We start from the raw sequence: 27,544 nt of genomic DNA on the forward strand, positions 1-27,544 counted from the left end.
CCCATTTCCAGACTAAAGTCAACTAAAGTGGACACTGGACAAAAATCCCTGCTATGTATCGACTAGTGTGACATACGCACATGTCTGTGGAGATCTCCTCTACAACACCACACTGTCCGCTAAGCAGCAGAGGTGTAAAACAAAAATTGGCACGCCATACAGCGAGGTGAAAGGTCAAAAACTATCCCATTTCCAGACTAAAGTCAACTAAAGTGGACACTGGACACAAATCCCTGCTATGTATCGACTAGTGTGACATACGCACATGTCCGGGGAGACCTCCTCTACAACACCACACTGTCCGCTAAGCAGCAGAGGTGTAAAACAAAAATTGGCACGCCATACAGCGAGGTGAAACATAAAAAAATGTCCCATTTCCAGACTAAAGTCAACTAAAGTGGACACTGGACAAAAATCCCTGCTATGTATCGACTAGTGTGACATACGCACATGTCCGTGGAGACCTCCTCTACAACACCACACTGTCCGCTAAGCAGCAGAGGTGTAAAAAATTAATTGGCACACCATACAGCGAGGTGAAAGGTCAAAAAACATCCCATTTCCAGACTAAAGTCAACTAAAGTGGACACTGGACAAAAATCCCTGCTATGTATCGACTAGTGTGACATACGCACATGTCCGGGGAGACCTCCTCTACAACACCACACTGTCCGCTAAGCAGCAGAGGTGTAAAACAAAAATTGGCACGCCATACAGCGAGGTGAAACATAAAAAAATGTCCCATTTCCAGACTAAAGTCAACTAAAGTGGACACTGGACAAAAATCCCTGCTATGTATCGACTAGTGTGACATACGCACATGTCTGGGGAGACCTCCTCTACAACACCACACTGTCCGCTAAGCAGCAGAGGTGTAAAACAAAAATTGGCACGCCATACAGCGAGGTGAAACATAAAAAAATGTCCCATTTCCAGACTAAAGTCAACTAAAGTGGACACTGGACAAAAATCCCTGCTATGTATCGACTAGTGTGACATACGCACATGTCCGTGGAGACCTCCTCTACAACACCACACTGTCCGCTAAGCAGCAGAGGTGTAAAACAAAAATTGGCACGCCATACAGCGAGGTGAAACATAAAAAAAATTCCCATTTCCAGACTAAAGTCAACTAAAGTGGACACTGGACAAAAATCCCTGCTATGTATCGACTAGTGTGACATACGCACATGTCCGTGGAGACCTCCTCTACAACACCACACTGTCCGCTAAGCAGCAGAGGTGTAAAACAAAAATTGGCACGCCATACAGCGAGGTGAAACATAAGAAAATGTCCCATTTCCATTCCATTTTTGTCAGGTGTCCACTTTAGTTGACTTTAGTCTGGAAACACCTCTGCTGCTTAGCGGACAGTGTGGTGTTGTAGAGGAGGTCTCCCCGGACATGTGCGTATGTCACACTAGTCGATACATAGCAGGGATTTTTGTCCAGTGTCCACTTTAGTTGACTTTAGTCTGGAAATGGGATGTTTTTTGACCTTTCACCTCGCTGTATGGTGTGCCAATTAATTTTTTACACCTCTGCTGCTTAGCGGACAGTGTGGTGTTGTAGAGGAGGTCTCCACGGACATGTGCGTATGTCACACTAGTCGATACATAGCAGGGATTTTTGTCCAGTGTCCACTTTAGTTGACTTTAGTCTGGAAATGGGATGTTTTTTGACCTTTCACCTCGCTGTATGGTGTGCCAATTAATTTTTTACACCTCTGCTGCTTAGCGGACAGTGTGGTGTTGTAGAGGAGGTCTCCACGGACATGTGCGTATGTCACACTAGTCGATACATAGCAGGGATTTTTGTCCAGTGTCCACTTTAGTTGACTTTAGTCTGGAAATGGGACATTTTTTTATGTTTCACCTCGCTGTATGGCGTGCCAATTTTTGTTTTACACCTCTGCTGCTTAGCGGACAGTGTGGTGTTGTAGAGGAGGTCTCCCCGGACATGTGCGTATGTCACACTAGTCGATACATAGCAGGGATTTTTGTCCAGTGTCCACTTTAGTTGACTTTAGTCTGGAAATGGGACATCTTTTTATGTTTCACCTCGCTGTATGGCGTGCCAATTTTTGTTTTACACCTCTGCTGCTTAGCGGACAGTGTGGTGTTGTAGAGGAGGTCTCCACGGACATGTGCGTATGTCACACTAGCAGGGATTTTTGTCCAGTGTCCACTTTATAAAGTCCATGCACTCCAGTGAATAGCATTTATCCATTTAGATAACTTTTTTACGTTATTTAATTACTTATTTTTACACAGAAACATAATGTGTGTCTTATAGCATCATATAGCATCATTTAAATGCTTCATTTGTAGTTTTAATGTGCAAATTAAACTTTTTTTCAATACTCTAGAGGGTACTCTTATTTTGAAGAGATCGTCCACCGGAAGTCTTATATTTGCTCACTAGATTTGCCAAAAGAACAGTGCTCGTGACATCAGACTCAGACTGTCAGTTGATGAGATATCATTGATGTTTCCAACGGCTTTGTTGGAGCGCATGCATGCAGATCAGACTAGAGTTCACGAGCAACGTCTTCCAGAGAGAGATAACTTGAGAGTCGAGACACTAGAAACTCCCCGAGGAACAAATCAAACTGCTGGACACTGATCTACACACACTGCAGGTTAGTAAACAGATGTTTGTTGAATTGAACACGAGCTTAGCTAAGAGCTAGCCAAGTGCAGCTGGTTATACTCTAAGGTTCCATAACGTTTTTAACGTTATTAACAGTTGGGATTCATTCACACACTGGCGTAGGGTCCATTCTTGGGCCACTCGGGCATTGGCCCAGTCAACTGAGATCTTGCCCAGTCTAGCTTCTGAAAAACGGGGGCGAAAAAACAAGGAAAATAACAAAGATAGCCTAACATTTGCAGCCCTTCACTCCCTGTGCATGCAGATGTCTGTTAGTAGCTAGCGAACCACGTTACCACAGCAAGCCGCCTTTGTTTTTAAATGGTCCCCCATTAGCACGTTTGATTGATTGAAGTGGGTACATTTCACATGAAAGAGACTGTTTATACTGTGGACGACACACATTGTTTACAACAGGGTCCACCATTTTCAATTCATCAGAACATTTAGAGACGTACAAATATACCCAATCGATCCCAATGGAAACAAGCCACATAGGCTTTCTTGGACTTCCTTCTTGTAGGGCTGTGTAGGCTTAGGCTACTTTCCCTTTACTTCCTGGTTAAAGAAAGAAAAAACATTTGTTTTCTAAATTATGGAATTTTTTAAAATCATTGAATTTGGGTTTAATTAATGGAAAATATAGTAATTGACAACTAAAAATAAAGGGATATTTGTGACTCATTTTTGACAAATCAAAATTTGAACATTTATAATGTTGTGTAAACATTTTTTACAGACACAGTCTTTGATACGGACAGTCGGACACATTTGTCTGTGTACCCCCTAAAGTTAACGTCTGAATCCAGTATCATTGTGCAATCTCAAGACAAGAACATGTTGGTGAGTTTAGGCTATATTGATGGAAGTCCATTGGTGATATCATAGCAGCCTACTATATAAGCCTATGGAAATGGAATGGCGACGTGCATATTTGCACAGCGCCCACTACAAGAATCAGAATAGGGTCGACGTGTTGTCTGCTCTGGTAGCTAGGGCCGAGCTTACCAGAACTCCACTTGCCTCACACTTCCACAGACTATTCATAAGTACTCTGCCAAGGTTCTAGATTTATTATCCCTCACATATTGTCTTCACATATTGTACAGTTAATATAAAACTAAACTAAATATTCAACCACAATTCAGTCACATCTTGACTTTTGAATAAAAAAATAAGGAATGGACAAGCAGTGACAAAGCATTAGCATTGCAACAAGCTAGATAGTTCCAGTGATCCTGGACTGCACCAACACAAAGTAAATAAGGTGGTTGAATGGAGCGAACACAAAAGACAGAAGAGCTTGTTTTTGGTACACCACCAGAGATACACAGATCCCCCATTACTATTCATGTTGAACCGATCAACCAGGTATGTTCGTACAAATACCTAGGAGTAGTAATAGACCATTTGTTGTCATGGAAAGATCAGATTGAATCGGTGTGTAAGAAAACAAAGCAAAGAATCTACTTTCTACGACGTCTAAGATCTTTCGGTGCTAGTAGACGGATTCTTCTTTTGTTCTTCACTTCTGTTAGTACTGTAGTACCACCTGGTATGGATGTTTGTCTGCAGCCCTAAAGTCACAACTGCTGCAACAACTGAACATTTGTTCAAAGATTGTTGGACAACCACTTCAGAAACTTTATACATCCACGTATGATAAACACTAGCCATGTGTTGTATGGAGAATATAGGTTGCTACCTTCAGGAAGGAGATATGGTGTCCCAGCATACAATAAGGTCAGACTAAAGAGGTCCTTTGTCCACCAGTCAACTTTGAGGCTTAATCAGGAGTTGTACTAGTAGCCATGGGGTAATCTAAGTGGTGGACAATGCTCTTGTCTTCATGTCTTTATGTATGTAATATCGTTTTGTGTTTTGCATACATGGCTGCTGGGTCGCAAGACAAATTTCAGTGTGAACTGACAATAAAGTACTATATCATATTATCATATTCTACTGGTGATTTCCACAGACCACCACAGGGAGAGGGGTCTACAGTATCAAGGGAGAAGGCCTCCAAAAGATATTCAACGTTGTCAGAGGAACAGCGAGAGATGGACGAGGGATGTGGACAGTTTGATGCACGGATGCAACCTGTTGTAAAGTTGTACCGGCTAGGTATGTACGGTTTTATTTACAGTGGTGACAGTTTTGATATATATATATATATATATATATACACACACACGTAAGTAATGTCTCCCCCCCCTCTCTTCTCAGACTTGCTGCACCTCCGTGTGTGTAAGGATGGTTTCACTGCACAACAAGCTGATGTTGAGGACTGTGGAACATCACAGCTGAATTGTGATGACCAGCTCCTCTCTCCTCCCCTCTCAGTGGACAGTGATGATTTGGAGGAGACCCAAGAAACTCACCCCACGAGGAGTCACACAGGAAAGAAAATGTTTACTTGTACAGAGTGTGGCAAAATGTTTAATCAAAAGAATCAGTTGACATGGCACACAATGATTCATACCGGGGAAAGACCCTTTACTTGTACAGTTTGTGGCAAATGCTTTATTCGGAAGTTTGTGCTAAAACAACACATGATGACTCACTCCACGGGGAGTCACACAAGAAAGAAGAGTTTTACTTGTACAGAGTGTGGCAAAATGTTTACTCGAAAGAGACAGTTGACATTGCACACAATGATTCATACCGGGGAAAGACCCTTTACTTGTACAGTTTGTGGCTTAGGCTGTTTTAGTAGTGATCAGCTTAAACACCACTTGATGATACATACAGGGTACAAAGGCTTTAGTTGCACAGAGTGTGGGAAAATGTTTACTCGAAAGAAACACCTGAAGACGCACACAATGATTCATACAGGGGAAAAACCCTTTGGTTGTGCAGTTTGTGGTAAATGCTGGAGGCAAGAGGGCGATCTAAAAAAACACATGAGGACTCATACTGGGGAAAGGCCCTTTACTTGCAAAGTGTGTGGTAAAGGCTGTGTTCAGCAAGGTGCACTAAAAGTTCACATGAGGATGCACACAGGGGAAAGGCCATATTCTTGTACAGAGTGTGGGTTAGGCTGTAGTAGTAGTAGTCAGCTTAACGAACACAAGAGGACTCATACAGGGGCTAAGCCCTATCCTTGTACAGTTTGTGGTAAAGGATGTTCTCAGAGTAATCAGCTGACGATACACATGAGGACTCATACAGGGGAAAAACCCTATATTTGTAAAGTGTGTGGTAAAGGATGTGTTCAGAGTAGTGGGCTGACGACACACATGAGGACTCATACAGGGGAAAAGCCCTATATTTGTACAGTTTGTGGTAAAGGATGTGTTCAGAGGAGTGTGCTGATGAAACACATGAGGACTCATACAGGGGAAAAGCCCTATATTTGTACAGTTTGTGGTAAAGGATGTTCTCAGAGTAATCAGCTGACGATACACATGAGGACTCATACAGGGGAAAAACCCTTTACTTGTAAAGTTTGTGGTAAAGGCTGTGTTGAAGGTAGTCAGCTGAAGATACACATGAGGACTCATACAGGGGAAAAACCCTATATTTGTAAAGTGTGTGGTAAAGGCTGTGTTAGTAGTAGTCGGCTGACGGCACACATGGGGACTCATACAGGGGGAAAGCCTTAAGCCTTCTTTATCTGTACAGAATGTCATAAGGTCTATAGTCAAAGTAGTGACTCATGCAGGGGGGGGGGGGACAGATTTTAGGTGCAGTTAGTGACCTTTTGTAATTTTGGGTCTTTTTAATTTATCATTGTCGAGGTGCTTTTCTAATGCTGTTTTTATTCTAATTATGTTGAGTTGATTGATGATGTTTAAATTAAAATGTATTTTATTGATAGATGTGATTGAGGACATTATTTCAATGTGATCACCACCAGGTGTACCCTATCCTTATGTGTGTGATTGGTCATTGTCGACCCCTCTGTATGTGTATGTGTAGGTGTGGTGTTTCCACTTGTCAGAAGATGCCTGAAGAAGGTCTTTGGCCAAAATATCTTAACTTCTTTAATACAAGTATTCCTTTATTGAGCAAGCAAATACAGTGTGCGGGTTTCATTCTCCTTACATGTGCAGTTAGTTTAATATACATGCTTTAGTCTGAACTAGTTTAGCTAAAACTATATATTTGAATGAAAACTAATTCAAACGGCAAGCAAGAAAAAACATTTGCAAGCAAAACAAATATTTTAATTTAAACGGAGCAAAGAGACAAGACATGGTCAAAGCATTTCTGGGGGTCCTCAGCCAAAAATGTTGAGAACCCCTGTTAGTGTCTTTCATCACCATGGCACAATGGGTAGGTTTGTTGTAGGTGCCGTTGTGCTTGGGACTCGGGAGTACAGGGTAAAGCTGTCCACCATCAATTGGTTTGATTTCACTGTAGTGCATCCTACACCCGTGGGGGTCCACTCCACAGGTGGTCTGTGATTCCACTCAGAATGATCACTCTGATTTTACGCCTGAATGAAATCTGACATAACCCTTCCCAATGTGTTTTGTGTCTCGAGAACTCACTCTCCACTTCATCCATCCATCTTCAACCACTTATCCGTAGTCGGGTCGCAGGGGGCAACAGCTCCACCAGAGAGCTCCAGACTTCCCTCTCCACTTAGTCCGGAAGTCGGGAGTGGGAAATTTGGTATATAGTCTTTTTTTCATTGGCCTAAAATATTGTCTATATAGATACATTCATGAATCCACTTGCTGACCTGCTGTCAGTATTGAGCTTTTTTTTTTTAATATAGGGGTTTCTTGTGACCCTACCATTAACATCCTATATAAGTAAAAATAATCTCAAACTTTCCTTATGCTTTAAGTAGCATGTGACATGTCAAACTAGGGGGTTGTCATGATTCTGAATCCATTCCAAGCATTAGTTTTGCACAAAAAACACTCCTTGGGCTAAAAACAGCCATAGTCACTTGCCCAAATGCGCCCAAAATGACGTTTTTAGCCCAAGGAGCATAAGGAAAGTTTGACATTTTTCCCTTATACAGGATGTTAATGGTAGGGTCACATATAAACCCCTATAAAAAATTGCTCGGTACTGACAGCCAGTCAGCAAGTGGATTCATGAATGTGTATAAAGAATTATAGACAATATTTTAGGCCAATAAAAAAGACTATACACCAAATTTCCCACTTTTAACAAAAGAAGCCTGTTGGCTGCCGGACTAACTCCAGAGCAACATCAGTAACTTCCTCCTGGGGGATCCCGAGGCGTTCCAAGGCCAGAGAGTCGATGTGATTCCTCCAACTGTGCCTTGGTCTACCCCGGGGTCTCCTCCCAGTGGGACGTGCCTCGAGGACCTCCCTAGTTACTCTATAGTACTAGACCAAAGTGCATGTATTGTATTGTACAAATCAACAGTATAAAGTACACTAGAGTATCTAAATGTGTATATAAGCTTGTTTTGTAAGTGATGTTATTCCCACTTTAATGCCACACAGTAAATACAATATTCTTAGATTTTTAAATATTTCTAGATTGTCTATATGAGGACTGTTTTTGAGTGGTGTAAACCACTCCTACAACTGGCTTTGTTAGTCTGTGCAGAAAAAATGAGCATGGTTGCTATGTTCACCCTGTTCACCCGGGTGTGATTTCATTACGTCAGACATGATTTAATTACGTCAGACAGGCTATATTACACCACTCAGTTCACACGGGTGTGATTTTTTTTTTTAAATGTTATACCATGGTATCACTCCTCATACTGTAGGACCTAGTAGCCCTCAATATTATTATACTATCTATACAGCTATAGGAAGAACCAAATGCTAGGAAATATTCAAAATGGTGCCCTTTCGTTTTCAGGGGGAAGTTACATTTAAAAACTACAGACTACAATGGAAACTTTGTATTTCAATCTGTGTTAAACTGTGGAACAGTATGTGAAAACTCAAGCACAAACCAATAAAAAAATGTATAAGGAAATTGTATGAGGTTCAGGGATATTAAAGGGAATTAACATAATTGTGTGTTTAGATGGATTACTGTTATTAAGGTTTTTGTTCATTGCATTTTTGTTTGGATGATAGATTTGGTTTGTAAATTATTTTTTGGTTTATGTGTATATACCTAAATAGTATACAGACATTGTACATAAATTGCAGAGGAATTGGATTAGATACATTTGGACTTCTTCCTACTCCTTTTCGGACTTTTCAGGACGACTCCGGACGTGCATCGAGGACCTCCCTAGTTACTCTATAGTACTAGACCAAAGTAGCCTGGTTAATAAACCAGACCGAATCAGCCGTTGGCAAAAAAGAATTTGCCTGCCAGCGGATTAGGGTCTGGCGAGGCTCAGTAGCACGCCTCTTTCCTACAACCGAGAACAGGTCGGGCCAATCGGGACACGGTATGCAATATGGGCGGGCTTTGGTACAGTGACGTTCAATGCTTGAGACCTTTGACTGACAGTAGCTCTGACCAATTGCGTCGAAGAGAAAATGTTTGAACCCGCCCCCCGGGAAATGAAATCCAAGTGGAGCCAGCCCAGACTAATATACCGCGACAGTGTTGTGTGATATTAGTCTGGCTTATTAGCCAGGCTAAGACCAAAGTGCATGTATTGTATTGTATTGTATTGTATTGTATTGTATTGTATTGTATTGTATTGTACAAATCAACACACACACGTTCAGTGTGTAAATCTAAATGTGTTTATAAAGCTTGTTTTTAAGTGATGATGTTATTCCCACTTTAATGCCACACAGTAAATAAAATATTCTTAGATTTTTAAATATTTCCATATTTCATTCTTTTCTGTTTTCTTTTTTTTTGGGGGGGGTATTAATACCCTACTTCATCATACAAGAGTGGTCGCACAAAAGTAGGAAGAATATCAGATCTACAAGCTCACAATGTGTCACGGTGCGACACTTTGCGTGCTTGTAGATAGGCTACTATTTAAACATGTTTTTTTTAAATAATCATAAAAGAAAAGAAAATATAAAGTTTTGGACATACAAGGTTTCCACCCGACAGTGAAGATATGGTACATGAATACTGTCAATAATTGACCTGTCTGTGTCTATCAATGGACACAAGGGCTGTTTCACAAACAGTGTGTTGGACACTAACTTATTACTAAATATAATATAATGAATATTATATTAGAGAACCCAAGTCTGACATCACTGCCGCTAGAGGCTATACTATCCCCCTCGGTCACGACTCACGAGTTAGTATTTGCGCAGCGTGGAAAATAGACGCTTTGCGCCGCGGGCGCATTTCACCGTTAGCGTTCCTTCATCGTCTTCTTTCACTTTCTTTTCACTTTCTCCCTACCGTCTTTTTGCCCCCTTAAAGCCCTTGCATTAAGCCGGCCCTGCTTACAGGTCCATTTAATGGTTTAATTTGTATTGCTCTCGGGGTTATGGGGGTTCATAATGGATACCAAGTTGCAGGTTCCTTGAAATATAACAAAACAAAACAAAACAAAACACCTTGCCTTACATGATCTTAACCCATTTTGGGCGGGTACCCCTTTTGGTGTTAGCATCATGTTATGCTTTAGCTTTTGAAAAATAGCAGATCTACAAGCTCATAGCGCGCCACCGAGTGGCGCGCTACGAGCTTGTAGGTCTGCTATTTTTGAAAAATCGAAGAACGACTGACATAGAAACACAGCTTTTTCAGAAAACTGTCAGGATGTAGAAGACCTTTTTTTTTTTATCTGATCTCAGGTTAACGTACTTCCAATAATGAAGTTGACGTCGTTGCGTCATGTTCAGTTCCTCAGCGTTGTACCAATTATGGTCCAGGGACGTGCGTCGTGCACGCATAGACATCAAAGGGGGCTTCAGCCCCTGCCCTTTTACCCGTCTGTAAAGCAACTGCCCTTTCCAGACCACGAATGTAGCGTTTACTACACAGTGAAAGAAATACAAATGCCACTCCTTTCCTTCCATGCCATACCGGAAGGCATCTGATCTACAAGCCAATTTCAAATATATATATGAAATTGGCAGCCGGCCCCCATCTGAATATATGTTGTTCCAGGGACCCCCCCACTCCCCCAGAAGCAAAGATTTGAGTTAAAAACATTCGCTCTGAAAGAATATATATTCAAAGATGTGCGCCACATGTTCATGATTTTTCAAAAAATATACAAGCTCGTAGCTCGTAGCGCGACACTCGGTGCCGCACTATGAGCTTGTAGATCTGCTATTTTTCAATAGCTAAAGTATAACATAATGCTTAAAACACCAAAAGGGGTTCCCGTCCAGAATGGGTTAATAATATATCTGAATGCAGTATGTCCACACTGCAGTGCCTTCTGTGAATCATGTTATATATTATTTAAATATAGATACTTTATGACATACAGTAATCTGCCCTTTAATTAACCTTTACACTTTTTAAAGCTGCAATCTGTAGGATTTTATGTCCGTCCTTCCTGGTATTTGATCCCATGCGAACAATATTTCTACTGTTGAACTAAAGATCAAAATGCCCCTTTAAATGCTCCATACAGTACGAGTACGAGTTTTGACAAGATTTTGGAAAGATTTTTAAAAAAAAGACTAAATTAGACTAGAATGTAGGCAAAACCATGTCAAAACAAATGGGAGGCTTTAGCGTTGGGGGTGGAAAGAGCATTTGGCCAGGGCAGGGGAGATATTATGGTTTTAGCTTCATGCAATACCTCTTGTCCACCAGTAGGTGTCCTGCCTGGACCACAGGATCAAAATGTCTCAATGGAAGAGCAGGGAGACCACAATAAAATAAAATAAAATAAATGCATATCATAATAATTGAAAAATGACTTTATACTAGCGACTGGAAGCATAAAGTATTTATGGCAATGTTTAGGTAATGAAATCGTGTTTAGGTATAATAAGTGTAAAGTCCAGTCATTGTTCAGTCATTTTAAAATAGGCTATATATGTATTTCAAAAGATTATAAATATATTTTTAAATAAAAACATTTTAAATAATTGTATAGCCTACAAATGTAAGACATTTCATAAATAAAAAAAGTATACAAATTAAGAAGTAGTGAAAATAGCCGATCTACAAGCTCACAACGTGGCGCGAAGCGACACGTTGTGCGCTTGTAGATCTGCTATTTTCACTAGTAGTTTGGGTCGGGGGCAAACGACTAATGTCTCTTTTGGGTCTCCAACCAGGAAGATTTATTGGGAACCCACTGATCTCGGCCATTCATGACAACTGCAAGGCTGAAAAGCAAGTCCTTATCGGCTTCCAATTCAGCAGAGCTTCCTTGCCGCCTGCCTGATATTAACATACATACTCTACCATACAGACTAGTTAAAATAACATTCTATTCACTAAAAAAACAAGTTTGAGATTGCAGCATTAATTGGGGTTTAAATTGTTGAGTAGAATCATTTTTAAATGATTGTCACCATTTTTATGCTGCTTTGTTTTGTTTTCTCATAAAATCAGTCATAAGTCATAATAGAAAATTATACTGTAAAGGGAGTTGGCTTGTTTTATAAATTAATTGTGGATTTTACTACTCAAACTTAGTGAAGGAACTCTGGACTGGCCTTTTTTATGAATGTGTTGTGTATGTTGAACTTATATTAGTGATACTATAATCATAAAGTCTATGATTTATATTATGTGAAGCCATACGAGTGTAACATATTGTATACAGTAGAACTATGAATGAGCTGTGATATGGAATAAACTTTTTTTTTTATTGTTTTTAGAACTGAATGCTTTCAATAACGCCTTCATCATTTGTATAGATGTCATGTTGTTATATCATGCAGAATATATACCATGTGTATTGTCAGTCGCACATTGAATAGGCCTAACGAAGCATTTGTTTTGCAAAGTAACCCTGCATCTGTTTGTTGGTGGCCATTGATTTTTGCTGTGCCTCACAAGCCTGATTTGAAGTGATTTTGGAGTGACAGCTGAATTGGGAATTTTGGATACTTTTTTCCCCCTTTTTTAATATATGTGATCGGTACACATTCTGTTTTGTACCTTTGATGACGTTCTGTATAGATTTTTATATACTCTGTATTTGTGATATGAAAGTGTATGGTATGCATATCTGTGTGTGTTTCTACTCTACTGTGTGTGTTTCAAAGGGACAATATGGGATCTTATTTTTATTTTTTTTGTGACCAACTTTTTATTTTGTTTTTTTAAAAGAACCCCGGGTTAGCACAGACATTACAGGAGAGGGAAACAACAATGATGCATACGTATAACATAATACATGTTTCTTTTTCTAACAAAACAAATAAAATGGAAACCAAAACAAAACGTGGCAATGATGTTGATGATTTATATACATAATCATTGTTTAATTCTTTATTTATGTTTACTGTAGGCCTACTGTTCCTGGTTATTGTTTTGAGCTGTCTGTCTGTCTGTCTGTCTGTCTGTGCAATAAAAATACAACCACCATTATACGTCTCTGTGTAATGTCATATCACCGAAATTATCTAACCACATTCACTCAACTACTACTCATGTTCAATGTTGAGGTAGGCTATACTTTCTCTGAGGTGCAGGATTTGTATTCCACTAGAATTATTTGACATTTAGATAGTTTGTCTTTATTATTTTTTCTTCCCCTGAGATATTCTGCATAAAGACTAGAGACTATAGAGAATATTTTACTTTTGTACTTAATACTTTTACTTACACTTACAGTGAGGTTTTAAATACAGGACTCTGGTAACAGTAGGCCTATTTGTGGTATTGCTGTGACATGGATTTCATTAGGCTATGTGGGTAATAGGGTAATAAGAAATATAGGCCTATATGATAGTATTTTTTGTTGCTATGTAGAGACAGTGATTGTTAAAGCGCAAATAATATGCATTTTAAAACGGCTTTTAATATTTAATATCATATTGTCTATGTCCCTCAAAGTTATTTCTAATGGTTTGAGCCTCAATCACCACTCTGATATAACCAGCCCTTGTTATTTCTTTCTGGACTTTGAAAGCAGTTTTGGCTGCAGTACCACAATGTCCTGAGGTGGTGGGGGTGCTGATATGCAGATTATTTAATATTTGAGTCATTATAATACTTTACTGATGCTAGATAAAACCAGGCTTGTTTCCATTCCATGCCAGCTTGGAAAATCAATAATGGTGGACATTGTAAACAAAGTGGAAATGCAAATTTGGAACTGAAGACTGAAGAAGAGGAGGAATTATACAAAGTAGGGTGACATTGATGACATCACGATGAGGCCAAAATCAGTTGAGCTTTTCCTGAGAGCAATTTACATTAAAGCACCCATATGATATGAAAGCCTGATTGTTCAAAATTGGTTATTTGTGGGGATAGAAAACACATATGGGAGCCCCAAAAACACAAAAGAAATTGAAAAAGTTGAATTTGATGTTATAGGTCCTTGAAGTAACAGGGTTTACAGGAGTCATGTGTGTAACTGTGTATAACAGTTAGAGAAAAAGATGATTATTATTTGATGGTATATATTTATTTTAGACCAGACAAAATCTATATCCTGCGTGTCATGCTTACTGCTGTTGTGTGCATATGAGTTGACACCTGCATTTCCCCATGGGGAAATGCAGCCCTATATTGATATAATAGGTCAGATTCAGAACAAAACAAACAGTATGTGTGTATTTTGTAGTGTGTATATATTGTGTGATATTAACTGAAGACATAATTGTCGCATCACGTGCGTTTATTTCCGCCATAGCTCCGTTTGGAACCTCTTGTACGCGTAGATATTGAGGTTCCAAACTGATCCTCTGTGTGCGCGCGAGTGTGTGTGTGTGTGTGTGTGTGTGTGTGTGTGTGTGTGTGTGTGTGTGTGTGTGTGTGTGTGTGTGTGTGTGTGTGTGTGTGTGTGTGTGTGTGTGTGTGTGTGTGCGTGCGTGCGTGCGTGTATGCTGAAATCGGCCAATCAGAGGCTACGTCGGCGAGAGAGTGAGTCACCGTCTCCACACCATAGCGCAAAACTTTCTTAAGCTGCGCACTTCTTAAGCTGCGCGCAGCTTAAAGCTTGAGTTTTTAGACAGCTGGTGGATGGAAAAGAAGCTCCACCTCCGCGGAAGACTTGAGCGGAGGAGAGCGTTTCCGGGAATCTGGCCGTCGCGCAAGTATTCGGCGGAGGTGGAGCTTAATTTCCATCCACCAGCTGTCTAAAAACTCAAGCTTTAAGCTACGCGCAGCCGAGAACGTGCGCAGCTCTTTTGACCGTCTGGCAGCACCTAAAGAGAAGTGGCGGTGGTGTGACCGTGACGTCAGACTCAGAATGTCAGTTGATGAGATATCATCATATCATTGATGTTTCCAACGGCTTTGTTGGAGCGCATGCATGCAGATCAGACTAGAGTTCACGAGCAACGTCTTCCAGAGAGAGATAACTTGAGAGTCGAGACACTAGAAACTCCCCGAGGAACAAATCAAACTGCTGGACACTGATCTACACACACTGCAGGTTAGTAAACAGAATAACAGATGATTTGTTGAATTGAACACGAGCTTAGCTAGGAGCTAGCTAGCCCTGGTCCAGTGCTTACAGCGAGTAGAGCGAACTCGCTATAAGCACTGGACCAGGGCTAGGAGCTAGCCAAGTGCAGCTGGTTCCATAACGTTTGAACTTGAATACTTTATTAACCGTTGGAATTCACACTGGCGCTGGCACTGGCCCAGCCAGTCAACTGAGATCTTGCCCAGTCTAGCTTCTGAAAAACGGGGGCGAATAAACAAGAACAAAAACAAAGACTTATCCTTTTATACTGTAGGGCTGTGTAGGCTACTTACCTGTTAAACTGTTAAAGAAAGAAAAAACATTTGTTTTCTAATTTATGGAATTTCTTTGATTTTAAATTGTATTTTTCAAAAAATAATAATTGAATTTGGGTTTAATTAATGGAAAATATAGTAATTGACAACTAAAAATAAAGGGATATTTGTGACTCATTTGTGACAAATTTGTCTGCAACTCAATGGTCACGTAGCTACCACAGGGGGCATCTCCATGAGGTGGACATTTTTTTGCCATGCATGAGAGCTAGTGGACAATAATATCACCAGAAACTCAAGCTAGCCCTTAATGACTATAACAGGGTTCAAGGTTGTACTTTATTGTTACGAATGTTACATCTTGTGTACAGGTACATAAGAGTAACACTTATTTTTGTTTTGGCTTCCTTGTGTAGCATTGCGCGGAAAGCGGGGATTGAACCCGGGCCTCCCACTCGCCAGACCAACGCGCGACCTGTCGTGCCAATAGGGCTGAGCCCGATTGGCAGGGCTGTTGCGGGCTGGGTCTTGGCTGGGGGCTACAATCACCCCCCCAGTCTTTGAAGCGCGTCCTCGCGCTTCTCACTTCACACCGCGGACCGCCGCACACGATGTTCCTCATGTCCCTCACGCAAGGATATCACGCTTCACGTCCTGCCGACTACGCCAGATTGCGCGGAAAGGGGGGATTGAACCCGGGCCTCCCACTCGCCAGACCAACGTGCAACCTGTCGTGCCAATAGGGCTGAGCCCGATTGGCAGGGCTGTTGCGGGCTGGGTCTTGGCTGGGGGCTACACTTACAGACAATGCAGCAGCATAGATAGCATAACATTCAAAACAACACAACCACAGCAAACAAGAATAAAGAGTGCAAGAAAGAGCAATCAAAGTGTAAAAATAATAGTAACATACAGTATGTACATGTGCATGTTTTCCCTGTGGTAGTTAGGTAAACTTTTTGTGAACAGCTTCACAGTAGGCTATGTTCCATATATACAACACAATTTAGTTTAAGAAGGTGCAATTGAGGCTATGTTCCATATATACAGCAAATTTAGTTTAGAGAGGTGCAAAAATGATCATGATAGTGCGAGAGGTGGGGGGCTAGCGTTTTCCTCTGCCCGGTTTCACTTTGGTTCTTATCAGTTCTTATCAGTGATTGTTTGGGGGAAGAAGTTTTTTTGCAGTCTGTTTCCAGTGGCTTTGAGACTGCAAAAACGTTTCCCATGTGGCAGCATCTCAAACAGCCTGCGGTTGGGATGGCTTGGGTCCTTCATAATGGAACTATGGTTGCTGTTTTGAAACATGCTGGGACTTTGCACTCCCGGAGTGATTGATTGAAGATGTCCTTGAAAACACCAGCTAGCTTTGAAGACTCGTCCTGGGATGCCGTCAGGGCCTGCAGCTTTGCGAGTGTTGCTGCGGGAGAAGGACGAGTGGATATCCGACTCTGTCACTGATGGAGGGACGTTCGTCTGTAGATCCTTACCATCACATTCCAGCACTGAGGTGTGAACTGCAGATCCATTGCTCGGGACCCCGGGAGCTTGCTGGGGGGGAGTGGAGGCTGTTGTTGCCAGGGGTTGTTGAGGTTTGATTGATTGTTTGATTGAAATATGTATTTACAGTTTGCAGAATTATAGTTCAGATTTCTTTTACGGGGGTCAGTTTCGAATTGCAGCCGTCCGTAGGTGCCCTTTGAGAGCGGTTTTGAAGGAGTCAAGGGATTTGCATGTCTTAATGACTGTTGGTAGGGCGTTCCACATTTTGGTGGCATAGGAGCGAAAATAATTTAGTCCCTTGTTTGTGCCGAATCTGGGTTGTAAATGGTTCGTTGCACTCCCTCTGGTGTTGTGGGTGTGGTAGTTTTAAGGGCCTTTGAGGTAGGGCTACACGATTTTGCCTAAAAAAAAAACCTCGATTTCGGTTTCGATTTTGATTTTTTTCAGTAAAATAAATCCATTGTCTCAATATGTTTTTATTTTTTTTAAATGCAAACAAATGTGAATTTTCCTATTGGAATAAAGTCCAAACCTTAAAATGATCCCTGGCTATAAGACAAATATGCCTTAAAACATTACACTTGCCCTCTATGAATAAAAATAAATAAAAACATCAATATTTTATTTCTTTCATAAATAGAGAATCTTTCAATCAATAGGGACTGCTCCTGTCGCAGGTTGATATATGTCCATGTGTGGTCCAGCACTATGGAATGCATATGCTAATAAAAACAACTTAATACTTCCTAAGAATAATATGAGCATCAAAGCAATATTTAAATACTTTTTATTAGCATGTGCATTCCATACATTCCCTGGGGCTGGACCACACATGGACTGGACATTCTGTCATATGACATCCTCAACTTGCGACAGGAGCAGTTCCTATTGAGTGAAAGATAAACAGTGTACACTACCAAACTTTATTTTATTAAAGAAATACAAATATTTAAGATGTTTTAGTTATAGAGGGCAAGTATAGTGTTTTAAGGCATATTTGTCTGGCCAGGGATCCTTTTAAACAAAGAAAGATAAATCCCCTTTAGGATTAAACAAGTGAAAACGTTTACAATATGTCCAAATTAATTCTTAAAAAATAGCCAATTTAATGTTTAGGTGCCCACTCTTCCTGCACCCTTTTGCAATGTGAAATGCCACTGAATCTGTACAGGCCTAATCCTTTTCCATTTTGATTCTGTCTCGTCATATGGGCCATGTGAAAAATAATGATGCCACATCTCTTTTCAACTTGTGACAGCTGATGCTTGTACTGTGAAGGCAAAAGTTTCTGAACGTCTCATCCTCCATTTTTACGCGTGCTGAAAATAGCCGATCTACTAGCTCACAGCGTGTTGCGGAGGCGACACATCGTGAGCTTGCAGATCAGCTATTTTTTTGCACGCTGATGCAACAGGTCGTACGGCGAAACATAAGACGGCTTCCCCTTTGTTTTTAGCCGAGGCGACGTACACAGTCAACACAGAGTCAGACACACATGGCTATTGGCTCCTCGATGCAAAATAAACAGTGTACACTACCCAACTTTACGATAATAAGGGAAGGGACAGTAGGTCGGGACACGGTATTGATATTAAAGCTTCATGTTCTGCAGCAGCACCCACTCGCCGCTTAGCTCTGGTCCATAGCCCTAATGCTAGGGTAGAATTAGCATTAGGGCTATGGATCAGAGCTACTCTCGCCGCTATGCCTGTCCATTCTCCAGGCACTGGAACAAGCCACTCGTGCTGCCGTCTCCCACAGGGACCGACCCTCCACTATGTCGGAACTAAAACCTGTCCCCGTAAAAAGTCTGTGCATGTGAGTGAGAGACTGCAACACGAGCGTCCCAACTCCCAAGTTCCCAATCTGCTCCAGCACCTGGAAAACAAACATGCACAGCGGCGTGTGCAAAGCGCGTGTGCATCCCCTTTTTACAACTTTTACAACGCTGAGTAGTTTACTCCACATCTGAAACGGAGAAGCCGAACCATTTCCAGACGACAGACATTGTCTTGCCTATTTTAGCAACTAAATCCTCGTTCCTAATCGCTCCCCGTGGCAGACATGCTAAGGCTGCTTTCAGGTTTTCTCTCTGCGTGGCAGTGGGAGGAGGAAGTAACTACAGTAGCCCGGCAGCCTGCAGGCGAGTGCAAGAGAGATTTACCGTAAATGCCCTAATTAACGGGAAAAACGATTTCCGATTTTCTTTTTTTGACATCGTCCAAATCCAAAAATCGCGATTTCGATTAAAATTCGATTAATCGTGCAGCCCTACTTTGAGGTGCTGTGGTACCAGGAGGTGCATGCATAGTCAAAGAAGCCTTGTACGAGGGCTCCTGTTAAGGTCTTCAAGGTGTTTTTGTTGACCAGTGAGGAGATCCTGTAAAGGAATCTTGTTCTTTGGTTGACTTTTTTGATTACCTTGGTGGCCATTTTATCACCGGAAAGATTAGCCTCCAGGATGGAACCTAGGTAGGTAATTTCATCTTTACGTGTGACAACATTGTCACCCACTCTAACCAAGAAGCCATTTGCCTTGCTGAGATTACTATTAGATCCAAAGAGAATGGATTCAGTTTTTCCCAGGTGTAAAGATAGTTTGTTATCAGCGAGCCAGGTGCAGATTCTACCGAGTTCAGAGCTGAGGGCATTTTCAACCTGCAGTTTGTTCCTGTCCGAGACCAGCAGTGCCGAGTCATCTGCGAACAGGAACAAGTTGCAGTCACAAGCTGAAGTCATGTCGTTTACATATATTAGGAACAGTAGAGCCCCTATGCTTCCTTGTGGAACGCCACAGCTCAGTGGAGGGGCTGATTTCCTCTGCTCCTCAAATCTGTAGTAAAAATGGTTTAACTTGTCTGGAAGTGATGGGATAAAGCATTGTCTTTTGTGGAGGGAGTGGGTTTAAAGTCAGTGAGGGTTCTCAAACCCTCCCATAGTTTTTGGCTGTTGGTGAAGAGATGGGCTTCAACACCTTTGGCATATTCCCCTTTTAGCTGTTTTCAAAGTTTTGCACAGAGCATACTGTGTTTTTTCATATCTGAAACCCATGTCTCTCTGTATTATGGCCTTGTGCACAGCTCTGTTTAACCATGGCTTATCATTTGGATATACTCTGATCGTCTTTGTAGGGATTACATCATCTTTGCATTTCTTAATCACAGACAGTACGCTGTCTGCATATTAATCTATGTTTCCCTCTGCCGCCTCTCTAAACACTGGCCAGACCATTGACTCAAAACACTCTTGCAGCACAAAGTCACACTCCTCTGACCAGCGCTGGACTGTTTTATTCACTGGAGTTTAATCTTTTGTCTGTAGGCAGGCAGGAGAAACACAGATGAATGCTCAGATTTCCCAAAAGCTGGGCGTACTAGCGATAGGAAAAGTTACTGTAGGCTACATGTTGCAATGTTTGCGTCTGTCACTCCAGTCCGAACCCAGTTAAATATACAGTCACACCAAAATGCACACTGCTGTCTCGTGTCTCATCACAACCGACGTGCTTCAAGGGGGGGGGGGGGGGGATAAAAAAAGGAATGAACAAGCAGTGACAAAGCGTTAGCATTGCAACAAGCTAAGCTAACAACACCAGCCATGGTGGGTGATGTTAGCTTAAGTAAGAGAAATCTATGAAAATCTGGGAACTAAATCGTTACCAAGAAATTTCTTCACCAATGTGTTTCTAAAGGTGTCTAATAACATGTACTAAAAGTTTGAAATTCAACTCCCGTGGGAAAGTTGAGTTATTAGCATAATATGTGACCATACCCTTAACATCCTATATAAGGCAAAAAAGTCCAAATTTCATCATTCTTTAAGTAACATGTGACATATGAAACTAGGGTGTTTGCATGATTCTGAATTCATTCCAAGCATTAGTTTTGCACAAAAAACACTCCTTGGGAGGAAAACGGCCACACAAACGTGATGAGGTCAGCACATTTGGTCAAGTGGATATGGCCTAATTTAGCCCAAGGAGTGTTTTTTGTGCAAAACTAATGCTTGGAATGGATTCAGAATCATGAAATCACCCTAGTTGCATATGTCACATGCTACTTAAAGAATGATGAAATTTGGACTTTTTTGCCTTATATAGGATGTTAAGGGTATGGTCACATATTATGCTAATAACTCAACTTTCCCACAGGAGTTGAATTTCAAACTTTTAGTACATGTTATTAGACACCTTTAGAAACACATTGGTGAAGAAATTTCTTGGTAACGATTTAGTTCCCAAATTGGTCAAATACCTGATAAAATGCCCTTACTATTAGCTTGCTGCTTGTCTGATTCAACTTCACTTCATCTCCGCCTGTAATCTATCTTATTTTGTTACCGACACCTTGAGAGCTTGTAGATCTCCCTTTTTTTTCCACCCGCAGTGAGCTGTTTTTTATAACACGAATATATCAGCGATTTTGGGGCAGACGATGGGCGATAAGGAAACAATTGGCATATTGCCCAACCTTAATATGTACTGTGTATATGAGCTGTTGGAACTTGCAAATTGGGTGTCATGGATTGGAACATAATTTAGTTTTCAAATAAGGGCCAGATCTTGAACCGATCAACCAGGTATGTTCATACAAATACCTAGGAGTAGTAATAGACCATCTGTTGTCATGGGAAGATCAGATTGGATCAGTGTACTGTGTAAGAAAACAAAGCAAAGAATCTACTTTCTATGCCGTCTAAGATCTTTCGGTGCTAGTAGACAGATTATTTTTTTATTCTTCACTTCTGTTCAAGGTTCTTTATTATTTGTCTCCCGAGGAAGAAATTTGTCTTAGACAAATTGTTATTATGAGTGTTCTTCAGTACTGTAGTACCACCTGGTATGGATGTTTGTCTGCAGCCCTAAAGTCAGAACTGCTGCAACAACTGAACATTTGTTCAAAGATTGTTGGACAACCACTTCAGAAACTTTATGATAACAGCATCCTAAGGTTAGCAAGGAATATCACCTCAAACACTAGCCATGTGTTGTATGGAGAATATAGGTTGCTACCTTCAGGAAGGAGATATGGTGTCCCAGCATACAATAAGATCAGACTAAAGAGGTCCTTTGTCCACCAGTCGACTTTGAGGCTTAATCAGGAGTTGTACTAGTAGCCATGGGGTAATCTAAGTGGTGGACATTGCTCTTGTCTTCATGTCTTTATGTATGTAATATCGTTTTGTGTTTTGCATACATGGCTGCTGGGTCGCAAGACAAATTTCAGTGTGAACTGACAAAGTACTATCATATTATACAGGTGATTTCCACAGACCACCACAGGGAGAGAGGTCTACAGTATCAAGGGAGATGACCTCCAAAAGATATTCAACGTTGTCTAAGGAACAGCGAGAGATGGACGACGGATGTGGACAAGTTGATGCACGGATGCAACCTGTTGTAAAGTTGTACCGGCTAGGTATGTATGGTTTTATTTACAGTGGTGACAGTCTTGTCATACACACACACACACACACACACACACACACACACACACACACACACACACACACACACACACACACACACACACACACACACACACACACACACACACACACACACACGTAATGTCTCCCCCCCTCTCTTCTCAGACTTGCTGCACCTCCCTGTGTGTAAGGATGGTTTCACTGCACAACAAGCTGATGTTGAGGACTGTGGAACATCGCAGCTGAATTGTGATGACCAGCTCCTCTCTCCACCCCTCTCAGTGGACAGTGATGATTTGGAGGAGACCCAAGAAACTCACCCCACGAGGAGTCACACAGGAAAGAAAATCTTTACTTGTACAGAGTGTGGCAAAATGTTTAATCAAAATAATGAGTTGTCATGGCACACAATGATTCATACCGGGGAAAGACCCTTTACTTGTACAGTTTGTGGCAAAGGCTTTATTCGCAAGTTTGTGCTAAAACAACACATGATGACTCACTCCACGAGGAGTCACACAGGAAAGAAGAGGTTTACTTGTACAGAGTGTGGCAAAATGTTTCATGTAAAGAGACAGTTGACATTGCACACAATGATTCATACCGGGGAAAGACCCTTTACTTGTACAGTTTGTGGGATAGGCTGTCGTAGTAGTAGTCATCTTAAACGACACTTAATGACTCATACAGGGGAAAAGCCCTTTCCTTGTACAGTTTGTGGCAAATGCTTTAGTCTGAGGTCTGTGCTAAAACAACACATGATGAATCATACAGGGTACAAAGGCTTTAGTTGCACAGAGTGTGGGAAAATGTTTACTCGAAAGGAACACCTGAAGACGCACACAATGATTCATACAGGGGAAAAACCCTTTGGTTGTGCAGTTTGTGGTAAATGCTGGAGGCAAGAGGGTGATCTAAAAAAACACATAAGGACTCATACTGGGGAAAAGCCCTTTACGTGCAAAGTTTGTGGTAAAGGCTGTATTAATCGGTATCAACTACAAGTACACATGAGGATGCACACAGGGGAAAGGCCATATTCTTGTACAGAGTGTGGGTTAGGCTGTAGTAGTAGTAGTCAGCTTACCCAACACAAGAGGACTCATAGAGGGGAAAAACCCTATCCTTGTACAGTTTGTGGCAAAGGCTGTAGTCGATCGAGTGAGCTAAAACAACACATGAGGACTCATACAGGGGAAAAGCCTTTTTCTTGTACAGTTTGTGGCAATGGCTTTAATAGAGCAGATCATTTAAAACGTCACATGAGGACACATACAGGGGAAAAGCCCTTTACTTGTACGGTTTGTGGTAAAGAATGTTCTCATCTGAAATCACACATGAGGACCCATACAGGGGAAAAGCCCTTTATTTGTAAAGTTTGTGGTAAAGCCTGTGGTCACAGTAGTGAGCTGAAGACACACATGAGGACTCATACAGGGGAAAAGCCCTATATTTGTACAGTTTGTGGTAAAGGCTGTAGACAAATTGGTCATCTAAGAACTCACATGATGACTCATACAGGGGAAAAGCCCTTTACTTGTACAGTTTGTGGTAAAGGATGTGGTCAGAGTAGTGAGCTGACGACACACATGAGGACTCATACAGGGGAAAAGCCCTATATTTGTACAGTTTGTGGTAAAGGCTGTGTTAGTAGTAGTCATCTGACGGCACACATGATGACTCATACAGGGGGAAAGCCTTAAGCCTACTTAAAGGTGCACAATATAATCTGCGCCATTTTTTTTAATCGGTCGATATCGGCCTGTTTATGCCGTATCGATCCGATCTCAAAATGACTCTGATTATTTTCACCGATATTGTTCACGCAAAAATAACATCCATCCATCTTCAACCGATTATCCGTAGTCGGGTCGCGGGGGCAACAGCGGGGGCAACAGCTCCACCAGAGTGCTCCAGACTTCCCTCGCCGCAGCTGACTACACACATGAGGACTCGTACAGGGGAAAAGCCCTTTATTTGTAAAGTTTGTGGTAAAGGCTGTGTTGAAGGTAGTCAGCTGAAGATACACATGAGGACTCATACAGGGGAAAAACCCTATATTTGTAAAGTGTGTGGTAAAGGCTGTGTTAGTAGTAATCGGCTGACGGCACACATGAGGACTCATACAGGGGGAAAGTCTTAAGCCTTCTTTATCTGTACAGTATGTCGTATAGTCAAAGTAGTGACTCATGCAGGGGGGGAACAGATTTTAGGTGCATTTAGTGACCTTTTTGTAATTTTGGGTCTTTTTAATTTATCATTGTCAAGGTGCTTTTCTAATGTTGTTTTTATTCTAATTATGTTGAGTTTATTGATGATGTTTGAATTGAAAATGTATTTTATTGATAGATGTGATTGAGGACATTATTTCAATGTGATCACCACCAGGTGTACCCTATCCTTATGTGTGTGATTGGTCATTGTCGACCCCTCTGTATGTGTATGTGTAGGTGTGGTGTTTCCACTTGTCAGAAGATGCCTGAAAAAGGTATTTGGCCAAAATATTTTAACTTCTTTAATAAAAGTATTCCTTTATTGAGCAAGCAAATACAGTGTGCGGGTTTCATTCTCCTTACATGTGCAGTTAGTTTAATATACATGCTTTAGTCTGAACTAGGCATGTCCCGATACCGATACTTGTATCGGAATGCCCTCCGATATGCCCTTATTTGGTCATATCGGAATCGGCAAGTACGCCCCTCACCAATCCGATACCATATTTTATTTAATCACGTAATGCGCGCAGCACGGTGAGACGGGGCCGCCGGTATCTCCAGCCGTAGGTGTGAACGGCTTTGCCGACGTGCGAATGGGGGACAATTTAAAACAAAGGCGACTTGCTGTAGTTTGCGACTAACATAAATTTGCATGCTCAAGGGCTGCCAAGTAGACTATCTTTTGTTGTTTTTCTTTCTCCCCCTCTCTTCGAAGTTAGACTGGACAAATCTAAACTGACTGGGCCACGGTGGTCTGACGCTCATGGTAACTTGCGCCGTGGGTGGAACGGGTGGAAAAGTTTGGTTACATTTTAATGCATCTGTCAATAATGCATTGTATTAAACCCAAATGCGATACCTTTGCATCATGTCTGAGGTGGAACAACACGGGAGCCGTCAGCTGCTAGCCTGTATATCCTGCTAGCCTATATATTTGCGGGGAGGAAGCGTAGTTATAATATCTCCCGCAGATCGATTGAATAGTCTCACATAATACGTGACGTATTCCAATGTGCATCAGTGCATGCAACTTCTCAATCTATCGTTGCTGAAAAGGCAGAGCTACAAGCTCACAACGCAGTGCAACCAGACGCGGTGTGAGCTTGTAGACTGGCTATTTTTGGTGCGTGACACCAACGTACGATGATGTATACATTACGCATTTAAAGTGACGGTACACAATTAACAGTTCTCTCTGTCAAGGTACGTACTGTATAAGGCCCTAGTAAAATGTAGTGCAAAGGGATGCCTTGGTTGGTTAAAATAAAGAGAAGATTATTAAAATATAATAAGCATATATATAATTATGCTTATGTGTGTGTGTGTGTGTGTGTGTGTGCTTGCATGCAAAGTGGAACATCACCAGGGCTAAACTTCACGTTATTCTACGTGATAACGCAACCAACATGAGTACTTTACACTTTAAAAAAAAAAAAGCACTGGTATCGGTATCGGTATCGGTATCGGCTAACACATAAATTGTTGGATCGGAATCGGATCGGAAACGAAAAAAGGGTATCGGGACATCCCTAGTCTGAACTAGCTTAGCTAAAAATATATATTTGAATGAAAACTAATTAAAACGGCAAGCAAGAAAAAACATTTGCAAGCTATTTTTTTAAATTTAATTTAAACAGAGCAAAGAGACGCAAGACATGGCCAAAGCCTTTCTGGGGGTCGTAGATCCTCTGTTTTCAGTGTGTGACACACAATGGTGTGCCACAAACTATATATTAAATGTTAGAATCACTTGCTTTTTGAAAAGTCTCCTGATACATGAAAAGTAGCTGCATCGAAACTTTTTTACACATTGTCAAGGCTTGATGTTTTGGAGTGACAGCTGAATTGGGAATTTTGGATACTTTTTTCCCCCTTTTTTAATATCTGTGATCGGTACACATTCTGTTTTGATGACGTTCTGTATAGATTTTTATATACTCTGTATTTGTGATATGAAAGAGTAGTGTTTCTACTCTACTGTGTGTGTTTCAAAGGGACAATATGGGATCTTATTTATATACATAATCATTGTTTAATTCTTTATTTATGTTTACTGTAGGCCTACTGTTCCTGGTTATTGTTTTGAGCTCTCTGTCTGTCTGTCTGTCTGTCAGCAAAATACAACCACCATTATACGTCTCTGTGTATGTCTTATCACCGAAATTATCTAACCACATTCACTCAACTACTACTCATGTTCAATGTTGAGGTAGGCTACTTCTCTGAGCTGGTACAGGATTTTTATTCCACTAGAATTATTTGACATGTACATTTAGATAGTTTGTCTTTATAATTATTTCTTCCTCTGAGATATTCTGCATAAAGACTAGACTAGAGAATATTTTACTTTTGTACTTAATACTTTTACTTACACTTACAGTGAGGTTTTAAATACAGGACTCTGGTAACAGTAGGCCTATTTGTGGTATTGCTGTGACATGGCCTTCATTAGGCTATGTGGGTAATAGGTGAGACTCGGAGTAGAACCGCTGCTCCTTCGCCTGGAAAGGAGCCAGCTTAGGTGGTCCGGGCATCTGGTTAGGATGCCTCTCGGGCGTCTCCCTAGGGAGGTCCTCGACGCACGTCCCACTGGGAGGAGACCCCGGGGCAGACCAATATTGGCGCAGTTGGAGGAAACACATCGACTCACTGGCCTTGGAACGTCTCGGAATCCCCCAGGATGAAGTCACTAATGTTGCTCTGGAGAGGGAAGTCTGGAGCACTCTGGTGGAGCTGTTGCCCCCGCGACCCGACTACGGATAAGCGGTTGAAGATGGATGGATAGATGGGTAATAGGTGATGTTGTTGTAAAAGAAAAGAAAAAAAAAGCAATATATATATGATAGTAATGTTTTTGCTATGTAGAGACAGTGATTGTTAAGTAACAGGACTTACAGGAGTCATGCGTGTAACTGTGTTCTACTTGTGCTTTGACCAATTTCTGCCCAGGTATTGTGGTGAAACTACCTTAGACTGTTTGCAGCATTAGACACACACACACACACACACACACACACACACACACACACACACAC

The 27,544-nt window shown here is 41.3% G+C and overlaps 2 long non-coding RNA genes across 2 annotated transcripts; both read left to right on the plus strand.

The window, feature by feature from the left end:
- The first annotated feature begins 2,473 nt into the window (after window positions 1-2,473).
- LOC306939732 lies at window positions 2,474-5,700 on the plus strand. The gene is made up of 3 exons (XR_013791917.1): window positions 2,474-2,641; window positions 4,631-4,776; window positions 4,879-5,700. It is a non-coding gene; the product is annotated as an uncharacterized lncRNA (long non-coding RNA).
- A 9,147-nt stretch (window positions 5,701-14,847) lies between these two features.
- On the plus strand, window positions 14,848-24,835 carry LOC306939240. Its single transcript, XR_013791859.1, has 3 exons — window positions 14,848-15,055; window positions 22,125-22,283; window positions 22,459-24,835. It is a non-coding gene; the product is annotated as an uncharacterized lncRNA (long non-coding RNA).
- Window positions 24,836-27,544: the final 2,709 nt, after the last annotated feature.

The sequence above is a fragment of the Electrona antarctica genome (assembly GCF_951216825.1).
Source record: "Electrona antarctica genome assembly, chromosome: 16".
Taxonomy (NCBI): domain Eukaryota; kingdom Metazoa; phylum Chordata; class Actinopteri; order Myctophiformes; family Myctophidae; genus Electrona; species Electrona antarctica.